At 35.3% G+C, this 12,655-nt stretch overlaps 1 long non-coding RNA gene across 1 annotated transcript; it reads right to left on the bottom strand.

Annotated features, from left to right (window-relative positions):
* Positions 1-6,436: 6,436 nt before the first annotated feature.
* On the bottom strand, positions 6,437-12,379 carry LOC130472338 (uncharacterized). The gene is made up of 3 exons (XR_008932447.1): positions 12,067-12,379; positions 10,734-10,800; positions 6,437-6,644 (listed from the first exon to the last, which is right to left on the bottom strand). It is a non-coding gene; the product is annotated as an uncharacterized lncRNA (long non-coding RNA).
* Between the last annotated feature and the right edge of the window lie 276 nt (positions 12,380-12,655).

Below are 12,655 nucleotides of genomic sequence, written 5' to 3'. Positions count from 1 at the left end.
CAAAGTGGTATACTAGAGCTTAGTTTCATTCCTTCTTTGTAGTAAGCAATACTACAAAGTGGTAATCGGAGACTAATGCGGAGCTTAGGATTTTTGAAAAAATCGTTTTCCTAAAGTCAAAATGCTATTTTGAGTACTCAATATTTCGAAAGGTCAAAAACTAATTATTTTAAGTATTTGAAATTTATCGATTTTATTTTAAATGGTTCGAATTTATTTAAATTCGAATGAATTCGAATTACATTTTCGAAATTCCGAATATTTTTTTTCTTTCCTACGGAATTTCCGGATTTTTCAAAATATATATATATATATATATATATATATATATATATATATATATATATATATATATATATATATATATATATATATATATATATATATATATATATATATATATATATATATATATATATATATATATATATATATATATATATATATATATATATATATATATATATATATATTTATTTTCGGATTTTTCCGTATTTTCGAAAAAAAAATAATAGTAAATATTTTTCGAAAATTCTGAATTAATTAATTATTTATTTATTTACTTAATTCTTTTAATTATTTTTGAAAACAATCGAATTAATTAAATTATTCGATTAATTATTTTAAATTTTCGATTTTAATTTTAATAATTTCGCGTATATTTGAAGTTATTTATTTAAATTCGAAATTTTTTATTTCTTTTCTAAGTGAGGAGTGGGTAGAATAAGAAGGGTATAATTAGTCTAAGTATGTGTTGTTTAAATATGCCTTTCTAATCAAGTGTTTTTGTGATTATGCCTTGATTTTTGTGATCTTTTAATTAAAGTTTGATCATGTTTTGTTTTGCTTTATGTGATTAATTGCATCACGATTCATGATTAAGCATGTACTTGTGCATTGAAAATTGTATGGCTCAACGAACTTACTTTGTTTTGGAACACTTTTAGTAAGACTTTGTAGTTGTTAACTTTCAGGATGAAGATGTTGATTTCAAAGACGCAAATCTAGGAAACCTAGAGAAGCTAGACTGTGAGACCCCACACATTTATGTCAAGAAGATTGAGTTTGCCTGCAATTACTTTGCTTCAGCGAAGAACCTACCTGAGTTGAGAAAGAAAGATGTTATGGCAGAGATGGTTATTCATTGCTTACCTTCCAAGAACCCATACATAGAGCTTAAGAACCGATTTCGGGATATGCATATGGAGAATGGTATTCCTAATTATTACAAGTATGGTACTCCAGATGGTAGATGGAGATATGATTTGGAGATTATGACTACAGTTATAGAGTTAGCGGAGGAATATTTTGTGGATGGCAAGATGGTGTCGAGTGTTCACAATGTAGGAGTATATCATGATACAGAGACTCAGATGGATGAGGACAGTGATGATGATGTTGTTGAGATTGAGAACCCTAACCCTATCATTCTTGAACCCACTATTGAGATCTCCAGTGACACATAAATTGAGCCTGAAGTCGACAATGATGAGGTAAACAGTGTGTTACAGCAAAACAATGAGGATATGGAGTATGAGTCTGATCCAGAGGAAGACTTTGATGATTTTGAAGACCATGAGCCCTCTTCACCTGTTTGTAAGGGTGGCTGGATAGTTGAGTAGCATTTTAAGCTTTTGTAATAGCTATTGCCTAGATTTAGTGAAGCAATAAAGTAGTGCACTACTATTTATGGTTTTAGTAGTTCAGTTTTGTGGCTTTCCGAATAAAGTACGATCCAAAGGATGTATCATTTTTTCCATTGAAGTAATAAAATCTAGAATTCCTTCTTATATCCTTAATTCTAAGTCTATACTATCTTTGAGCGATTATCGCAAAAGGAATTTTGTGCATTTCTTCAATAAAATTTTACTTGCAAGGTGGTTCAATCTTTCACCACTTGAACTTTGTGATGCGGACTAAGGGGAAAAGCGGCCCACAAACAGGCGCCTATCCGGCCTAGGGTCCGAAATTTTTGTGTATGTGCACCAATTGAATGACTAGCTAGTGCAATGTGTTAGTAAGGCAGTGTCCAACCTTAGTTGTTAAAGTTAGTCTTTTGTTTTATTCAGGAGAAGGGAAATGACTACCCAAGGAATTGCTGACGTGGTCAGGCAACTGGCTGAAGTCGTGCAGAACTTAGCACAGAATAGGAATAACCAGGGAATTGATCCAGCTGGTGAGATGTTTAAGAAGGTGGCCCAAAGTAAGCCTCCTTTGTACCAAGGGGAGATATACCCAACCGTACTTGAGAACTGGCTAAGGGAGTTCGATAAGCTTATCGTAGCTGTCAATTGCCCAGAGAACCTTAGGGTTAATAGTGCTGGTTATTACCTTAGGGGAGAAGCCGATCTATTGTGGCAAAGATGTGAGAATGCTTTGAGAGCTACACCTGGATTTGGATGGGAATCAATCAAGGTAGCCTTAAGAAACAAGTTTTACCCACCATATCTGAAGAAGCAGAAAGCTCAAGAGTTCATCGAGTTGAAAATGGATGGTATGTCTGTAACAGAGTATTATTCGAAGTTCATCGAGTTGTCTAGGTTTGCACCGGAAGTGGTAGCAACGGAGGAGCTTAGAGCCCAGAGATTTGAGAGTGGATTGAGTATGGACTTGCAACTAATGCTTGCGGGAGAGACCTTTACCTCTCTTGACACCCTATATGGAAAGCTGCCCATCTGTATGGCCTGCAGCAAAGAAAGAATGGGATTGGTGAAAAGAGCAAGGATGTTGGCAACCAAAACCAAGGTGGTGGTCAGCAGAATCAAGGGAATTTTAATAAAAACAAGGGAAACAACCATTTCCAGTTCAAGGGAAACCATGGTGGAAATAGGAACAACTTCCACAATAACAATGGAGATAAGAATTAGTCTGCGGGGAATGGAACGAGAGTCTATGAGTGTAGACGTTGCCATACTAATCAGCCAGGTCGAGACTGTAATGGAAACCAAGTTGTCTGTAGGTTTTGTGAGAAGCAAGGCCATAGAGAATTTGAGTGTTGGGCCAAGAATGGGAAACCCAACCAAGGTAACCAAGGCAACCGCCAGAATAACAACAGGAATAACCAAAATCGGAATGGAGGAAATAATGGTGGAAACCAAAGGGGTAACCAGAGTGGAAATAATGGCAATAGTGGCCAGGGTAATGGAAAACCCGGAAGGAACTATCAACCAAATGGGAACCGAAATGCCAATGGAAATGCCAATGGAAGTGGCTATAACAAGGGAGTTGCCCAAGGGAAGCTGAATGTGATCACTAGGCAGGAAGCCCAAACTCGTCTGACGTCATAGCTGGTACTTTTTCTATTAACTCCGTTTTAGTTAAAGTACTATTTGATTTTGGTGCAACTTACTCGTTTATATCAAAGGGTATCTTAGAGAAGTTAGAACTGAAGGAACCCGAAGAAATAGAAGTACCCATAGTGATACCAACAGGTGAGATCGTGAAATGCACTAAGATCCATAGGAATGTACTTTTAACCATAGCCAATACCATATTCTTGTCTAGCCTAATTGAGTTTGAGTTAGGAGATTTAGATGTGATTTTGGGAATGGACTGGTTGTCCATGTTTAAAGCTAAGATTGATTGTGAGAAGCAGAAGATTCACTTGAAGTCTAGTCTAGGAAAGGTGGTATCGTATCACCGTTTTGGGAAGCCTAGGAGTGTAGGAATCGTCACGGCAATAGAGCTCGTGAAATTAATACACAAAGGGAACCCTTTCTTCTTATGCAATGTGAGAGACCTAGACCATGTAATGAAAGAGCAACCAGGGGATATTGCAGTGGTGAGTGAATTCTTGCACGTGTTTCCGGAGGAGATCCCGGGAATGCCGCCCAGCCAACCAATCGATTTTACCATAGATTTAGCACCAGGAACTGCACCTATCTCAAAAGCCCCATACCGAATGGCTCCAGCAGAAATGAGTGAGTTGAAAGGTCAACTTGAGGAATTTCTAGAGAAAGGTTATATTAGACCAAGTGCATCGCCTTGGGGAGCGCCAGTCTTGTTTGTGAAGAAGAAGGACGGTAGCATGAGACTCTGTATAGACTACAGGGAACTCAATAAGGTCACAATCAAGAATAAGTATCTTTTGCCTAGGATAGATGATCTATTTGACCAGTTGAAAGGAGCAGGAATGTTTTCAAAGATTGGCTTGAGGTCAGGTTATCATCAGTTGAGAATCGCAGAGCACGATATACCAAAGACTGCATTTAGGACTAGATACGGTCATTATGAGTTCACTGTTATGCCTTTTGGGTTAACCAATGCACCTGCAAACTCTATGGACTTAATGAACCGAGTATTCCATGCATTCTTGTACAAGTTTGTAGTGGTTTTCATTGATGATATTCTGGTCTACTCTAAGAATGAGGAGGATCATGCGGAACACTTAAGGTCAGTGTTGAGTACCCTTAGAGACAATCAATTGTATGCCAAATTCTCGAAGTGTGAATTCTGGCTAGAAAGAGTCGCGTTCTTAGGACATTTGTATCTAAGGAAGGAGTTGCAGTGGACCCTGCAAAGATAAAAGCTGTCAGTGAGTGGCCTACACCTAAGAGTGTCACCGATATTCGAAGTTTTCTTGGTTTAGCGGGTTATTATAGACGCTTTGTGCAAGACTTTTCTAGAATCGCCAAACCAATGACAACCTTGATGAATAAAGAAGCGAAGTTTGAATGGAATGACCAGTGTGAGGAAGCGTTCCAAGCCTTAAAGACGCGATTGACAACCGCGCCAGTGTTAACTTTGCCAAATGAGAGCGGTACTTATGATGTGTATAGTGATGCCTCTAAGAATGGTTTAGGGTGTGTGTTGTTGCTGAACGGGAAAGTGATTGCGTATGCATCGAGGTAGTTGATGCCATATGAATCCAATTACCCTACCCATGATTTAGAGTTAGCCCCCATAGTGTTTGCATTGAAGATATGGAGACACTATCTGTATGGTGTGAAATGTAGGATATTTACGGATCATAAGAGTTTGAAGTACATTTTCACACAGAACGACTTAAATATGCGCCAACGAAGGTGGTTGGAATTGATCAAGGACTATGATCTGGATATTCAGTACCATTAGGGAAAAGCCAATGTAGTCGCAGATGCCTTGAGTAGGAAATCAAGTCATGGTGTGAATGTGTTAGTAGTGGCTAACGAGCTGTGTAAGGACATGCAACGACTGAATCTAGAAATAGTGAGTGGAGAATGCCTTGAGAGTATGATGAATGCTTTAACCATCCAGTCGTCACTATTTGATGAAATCAGGGAGGATCAGGCTGGTGATGTTAAGTTAGAGCGGATCAAGGAGAAGATTTCGCAAGGAAAGGAGGTTGATTTTAAGATCCACGAGGATGGAAGTTTGAGGTATAAAGGACGATGGTGCGTACCTTAAAAGTGTAGTGAACTAAAGGAGAAGTTGATGAGAGAAGGTCACAATACGCCATATTCTGTTCACCCGGGAGGTGACAAGTTGTATAAGGATCTGAAAAAGGTCTATTGGTGGCCAAGGATGAAGAACGAAGTGGCTGAATTCGTGGCAAGGTGTTTGACTTGTTAGAAGGTTAAAATTGAGCATAGGAGACCTCAGGGAAAGGTCCAACCTTTAGAAATTCCGAGTTGGAAGTGGGACTGTATCTCAATGGACTTCGTCACTTGTTTACCCAAGTCGAAAAGTGGAAATGACACCATTTGGGTAGTGGTCGATAGGTTGACTAAGTCAGCAGTGTTCATACCAATGAAAGAAACCTGGAAAATGGAACAACTTGCCAAAGCTTACATCAAACATGTAGTGAGATTACATGGAGTTCCTAAGGATATCTTATCAGATAGAGATTCTAGGTTCCTTTCGAATTTCTGGAAAAGTGTGCAGAAGAACGTTGGTACCACATTGAAAATGAGCACTAGTAGAAAAAACCTTAAGTGCTTGGGGTAAAATGCCATCAAGTGCTGGTGATTATGCCCCCATCACTTGAGGGTGAAGCACTTTGTAATATTTCAAGTGCTTGGGGTTGACCCCAAGCACTTAACATGTTAAGTGCTTGGGCTTAACGAAAAAACCCCAAGCACTTAACTTGGGATTTATGGAACACCCCAAGCACTTGACATGTTAAGTGCTTGGGGTTTTAGGAAAGCCCCAAGCACTTGACTTGTGAAGTGCTTGGGGTTTTCCAAAACACCCAAGCACTTGATATTAACAATATTTTTAAATAAAATCTGCTACTATCAAGTGCTTGGGGTATTTTTAAAAAAAAACCCCAAGCACATAATATTCTTTTTTTTTATAAATTTTGTCAGGCCTGTACCACTTTAGCACAATATGTTATAGCTATAAAACCTGTACCTGCACCAAACAACCTCATTCAACCACAACATATATACTATACACCAATAAACATGCCCTTAGCTCATCCATACACCATTCAATAACACAAGTGAAATAAAAATCAAAATGAATATCAAACAACGGGTTAAAACATATTGTATCTAAATTGTTAATGGAAAAAGGTAGCAAACTACAGTATTAGATTCATTATAATGCTAAAAACGCTAACAATCAAAGACATTCTTTTGTAATAAATCGTGCCAACTTGTCACGGACACATTTTATTTCATCAGTCGTGAAGGACGCTCCCTTGGTTTGTTCATGAATTCCTATAATCAAATCCAACAAAAAAACACGTAATAAATTAGTAAGAGAAATGAATATTGTAAAATATAATATAAACATTAGTTTAAAACAATAATTGAGTTATATGAACAATTTTGACTTCAATGGCCGTTTTCGGTTCCAACTCTTAACTAATGAACCTAAACATGTATTCCAAACCATTTACCCGTTTAATATACTTAATATTAGGATGATAAGATTCATTCTCATCTACTTTGGTCAACTTATGCACATTTAAGGCTCGTTTGAACGTTATAGGACATATTTTGACTATAATTGTTCTTTTCGCTCCCAACTCTCAACTAATGAACCTAAATACGTATTCTAAGCCCTTTACATATTAAATATACTTAATATTAGGATGATTAGACTCATTCTCATCTACTTTGGTCAAGTTATGCAATTTAAGACTCGTTTGATCGTTATATGTCATACTTTGACTATAATTGTTATTTTCGCTCCTATCTCTCAACTAATGAAGCTAAATAGGTATTCTAAGCCCTTAACATGTTCAATATACTTAATATAAGAATGATAAGACTCATCCACATCTACTTTGGTCAACTTATGCAATTTATGGCTCGTTTGTTCGTTATATGCCATATTTTGACTATAAGGTTGTTTTTTTCCCAACTCTCAACTAATGAAGCTAAATAGGTATTATAAGACCTTTATATGTTCAATATAATTAGTATTAGATTTTTAAGACTCATTCTCATACTTATGCAAATTTTAGGCTCGTTTGACCGTTGTAGGACATATTTTGACTATTATGGTCGTTTTCGGTTCCAACTCTTAACTAATGAAGCTAAATAGGTATTTTAAACCTTTTACACGTTTAATATACTTAGTATTAGGTTTTCAAGACTCATTCTCATCTACTTTGGTTAAGTTATGCACATTTAAAGCCCGTTTGACCGTTATAGGTCATATTTTGGCTATCATGGTCGTTTTCGGTCCCAACTCTAAACTAATGAAGCTAAATAGGTATTCTAAATCATTTACACGTTTAATATACTTAGTATTAGGTTGATAAGACTCATTAACATATACTTTGGTCAACGTATGCATATTTGAGGCTCGTTTGACCGTTATAGAACATATTTTGACTATAATGGTCATTTTCGGTCCCAACTCCTAACTAATGAACTTAAATAAGTATTTTGAAGCTTTTACACGTTAATATACTTAGTATTATGTTGCTAAAACTCATTCTCATCTACTTTGGTCAACTTATGCACATTTAAGGCCCATTTGACCATTATAGGACATATTTTGACTATAATGGTCATTTTCGGTCCCAATTCTTAACTAATGAACCTAAATAAGTATATTGAACCTTTTACACGTTTATATACTTAGTATTAGGTTGCTAAGACTCATTCTCATCCACTTTGGTCAAGGTATGCAAATTTTAGGCTCGTTTGACCCTTATAGGACGTATTTTGACTATAATGCTCGTTTTCGGTTCTAACTCTAAACTAATGAAGCTAAATAGGTATTCTAAGCCCTTTACATGTTTAACATACTTAATATTAGGATGATAATACTCTTTCACATCAACTTTGGTCAAGTTATGCAATTTAAGGCTCGTTTGATCGTTATATGTCATATTTTGAATAAAATGGTCGTTTTCGGTTCCAACTCTTAACTATTGAACTTAAATAAGTATTATAAGCCATTTACATATTAACTATACTTAAAATTTGGATGATAAGACCCATTCTCTGCTATTTTGGTCAAGTTATGCAATTTAAGGCTCGTTTGATCGTTATAGGTCATATTTTATTAAAATTGTCGTTTTCGGTTCAAACTGTTAACTAATAAACCTAAATAAGTATTCTAAACCCTTTACGCATTTAATATACTTAGTATTAGGTTGATAAGACTCATTATCATCTACTTTGGTCAACTTATGCACATTAAGCCTCGTTTGACCGTTATAGGATATATTTTGACTATAATTGGCGTTTTCGTTCCCAACTCTTAACTAATGAACCTAAATAAATATTTTAAAACCGTTACACGTTTAATATAATTAGTATTAGGTTTCTAAAACTCATTCTAATCTACTTTGGTCAAGTTATGCACATTTGAGGCTCGTTTGATCGTTATAGGACATATTTTGACTATAATGGTTGTTTTCGCTCCCAACTCTCAACTAATGAAGCTAAATAGGTATTATAAGCCCTATAAATGTTTAATATACTTAATATTAGTATGATAAGACTCATTCTCATCTACTTTGGTCAAGTTATGCAATTTAAGGCCCGTTTGATCGTTATATTACATATTTTGACTAAAATGGTCGTTTTCGGTTCCAACTCTTAACTAATGAAACTAAATAAGTATTATAAACCCTTTACATGTTTAATATACTTAATATTATGGTTATAAGACTTATTCTCACCTACTATGGTCAAGTTATGCAATTTAAGGCTCGTTTAATCGTTATATCTCATATTTTGACTAAAATGGCCGTTTTCGGTTAAAACTCTTAACTATTGAACCTAAATAAGTATTATAAACCTTTTACATGTTTAATATACTTGGTATTAGGTTGATAAGACTCATTATCATCTACTTTGGTTAACTTATGCACATTTAAGCTTCGTTTGACCGTTATAAGACATATTTTGACTATAATGGGCATTTTCGCTCCCAACACTTAACTAATGAATCGAAATAAGTATTATTATAAACCATTTACATGTAATATATTTAATATTAGGATTATAAGACTTATGCTCACCTACCTTGGTCAAATTATGCAATTTAAGCCTCGTTTGATCGTTATAATGTCATATTTTGACTAAAATGGTCGTTTTTTGTTCAAACTCTTAACTAATGAACATAAATAAGTATTCTAAACCCTTTATATGTTTAATATGCTTAGTATTAGGTTGATAAGACTCATTATCATCTACTTTGGTCAACTTATGCACATTTAAGCCTCGTTTGACCGTTATAGGATACATTTTCACAATAATGGGCGTTTTCGCTCCCAACTCCTAACTAATGAACCGAAATAAATATTTTAAACCCTTTACACGTTTAATATAATTAGTATTAGATTGCTAAAACTCATTCTCATCTACTTTGGTCAAGTTATGCACATTTGAGACTCGTTTGACCGTTATAGGACATATTTTAACTATAATGGTTGTTTTCACTCCCAACTCTCAACTAATGAAGCTAATAGGTGTTCTAAGCCCTTTAAATGTTTAATATACTTAATATTAGGATGATAAGACTCATTCTCATCTACATTGGTCAAGTTATGCAATTTAAGGCCCGTTTGATCGTTATATGACATATTTTGACTAAAACGGTCATTTTCGGTTCCAACTCTTAACTAATGAACCTAAATAAGTATTCTAAAACCTTTACATGTTTAGTATACTTAATATTAGGATTAATTATAAGACTTATTATCAACTAATTTGGTCATGTTATGCAATTTAAGGCTCGTTTGATCGTTATATGTCATATTTTGACTAAAATGGTCGTTTTCGGTTCAAACTCTTAACTAATGAACCTAAATAAGTATTCTAAAACATGTACACGTTTAATGTACTTAGTATTAGGTTGATAATACTCATTATCAACTACTTGGTCAACTTATGCACGTTTAAGGCTCGTTTGGCCATTATAGGATATATTTTTACTATAATGGGCGTTTTCGCTCCCAACTCTTAACTAACGAACCTAAATAAGTATTTTACATCCTTTACACGTTTAATATAATTAGTATTAGGTTGCTAAGACTCATTCTCATCTAATTTGGTAAAGTTAAGCACATTTGAGGCCCATTTGACCATTATAGGACATATTGTGTTACTCATACACCGCTTAAGAACAGTCCCAACCGGGGACTATTCAAGAGTTACTCCTAATGAATAAGTCTTGAACATGTAATTAGGAAAATATGATGATAATTATGCATTAAATTCTATTATATATAACAAATTAACTAGACCATTTCCATCAAAAACCTTACAATACCACGTGTATGCAAATATTGTACCTAGACTAAATAGAGAGAGAAATAATGAAATATTAGAAATACATACCAATATCAACGGGGGCTACTAATTTCGATCGCTACACTCCTCGCTAGCTCCAAGTTGAATCGTACCGCTATAAAATCAATCATAAATATTAGCACATTAATTAGCACATTTTTTTACAGGAACTTATTCTACTTAATCTAGACAAAATAAATTTAGATAAGTGCAAATAATTTTGGATAAATATTCTGATAAGCTAGAATAAAATAGTTAAACAAAATATAGTAAGTTGAACCAAACATGGCCTAAAGTACCTTACTTATTACTTGCAAATTATTCACTTTTTTCTACTTTCTATTAATTTCCATGTTTCAAGTTTTACACTTATTGAGTTAAATTTTCAGCATTAATTTCTTTCATTGTCAACAAGTAAGAGTATAAAAAATGATATTTCGAAAATATACTTTGAGGAGAATTAAAGAGATCCCAAATGAAAGGGTTTTTGCTTAAATAAAAATAACTAGTGATAGCCAAAGCTTAGAATAACCAAAAAATAAAAATATTGTAACTAAGAAAACGTATAAAATAATAAAAAAATGGCAATAAAAGTAACTTTTTCTTTTTAGGTAGAATAGCAAACTAAATTTATCCTAATTCTACCCGAATTCGAAACAAAGAAACAAAAAAACAAATGGACAGGGTGCACAACCCACAACCCGACCAAACACAACACCAAACTGCCAGTTATTGGCACAACACCAAACTGCAGTTGAATAAGAAACTGCAAACAGCAGAACTGCAGCTAGCAAAGAACTCCGCAACAACATGACTGCCTAAACCCAGCAACAGAAGGACAGTACTGAGCAGCAGAAACACGCAATAACTGCTGCAAATAGACATCAACAGACTGCAAGAGCAAAAGATATCCCCTGCATATATCATAATAAGCTGAACTCGGCCTAAAAACCAGCAAAACAAAAACACTTCACAAACAAGGGGAGCAAACAAGCACTTAGCTAATCAAAATATGCCTACAATCATCATTACATCTAGCCTTCTCCCAATCGTAAATATTAAACAAGCACTAAACAAAAGAAAACAAGCACTTAGCAAAAATATTGCATTGTAAAACTGCAATTTACCAAAACTGCATGTAAAACTCCCATTTCAGACTGAAATTCAATTGTCAAACTGCAATTTCAGGATCAACTCCACACATGGAACATAACATATAAACTAATTTACCAAAATTACAAAGTTTTTAATAAAATTAACGGTGAATTTACAGAATTAACTGGATGTTAATTCATTGATTGATACTTTTGAGCGATAATTACCAAATTTACAGGCCACAATAAACAAAAATGGTGAGAAATAACAAAATTGCAGAAATAACCTAGCGGTGGCCGGTGGGAGGAGAGCTAGAGACGGCGGAAGTGCGCGCAGGAGAGGAGACGAGGTGGTTGCAGGGCGTCTTCCAGAAGTCTACGAGTCGGAGAAAGACCGGGGATTCCATCAATACGGGAGTCGGCTTCAGTCACACAGGGAGGAGAAACGCCAGTGGTGGGGGGGAGGGAATATGACAGCCACGATACGGTGGTGCTTTTGGGGTGGGCGGTGTTGGAGGAAGAAACGTTGGTGAGAAGGTCTGGTGAAGAAGCGCAGGTGAGTAGGTTGGGGAAGAAACGCAGCAACGCAGAACGCAGTTTGAGAATGGGCGGGGAAATGAAAATTGGAATTGGGGAAAGTTTTTTTTGCAAATAAACCTAATTGATGTAGTGAAAAGATGGTTTAAGTGCTTGGGGTGAATAGTAATCTCCAAGCACTTGTAAAATTTTTAATTTTGTGCTTGGGTGAATTAAAAACCCCAAGCACTTACTCAAACTTTTTTTAAGGTTCAATTAAGTGCTTGGGGTTTCTCTAAAACCCAAGCACTTGGCTCAAAGTACTTGAGGTTTTTTCTACTAGTGGAGTACAGCATTCCA

This window comes from Spinacia oleracea, chromosome 4, assembly GCF_020520425.1.
Source record: "Spinacia oleracea cultivar Varoflay chromosome 4, BTI_SOV_V1, whole genome shotgun sequence".
In the NCBI taxonomy this organism is placed as follows: Eukaryota; Viridiplantae; Streptophyta; class Magnoliopsida; order Caryophyllales; family Amaranthaceae; genus Spinacia; species Spinacia oleracea.
Note: the sequence above shows the minus strand (reverse complement) of the source record. Positions and strands in the feature narration are given on the sequence as shown.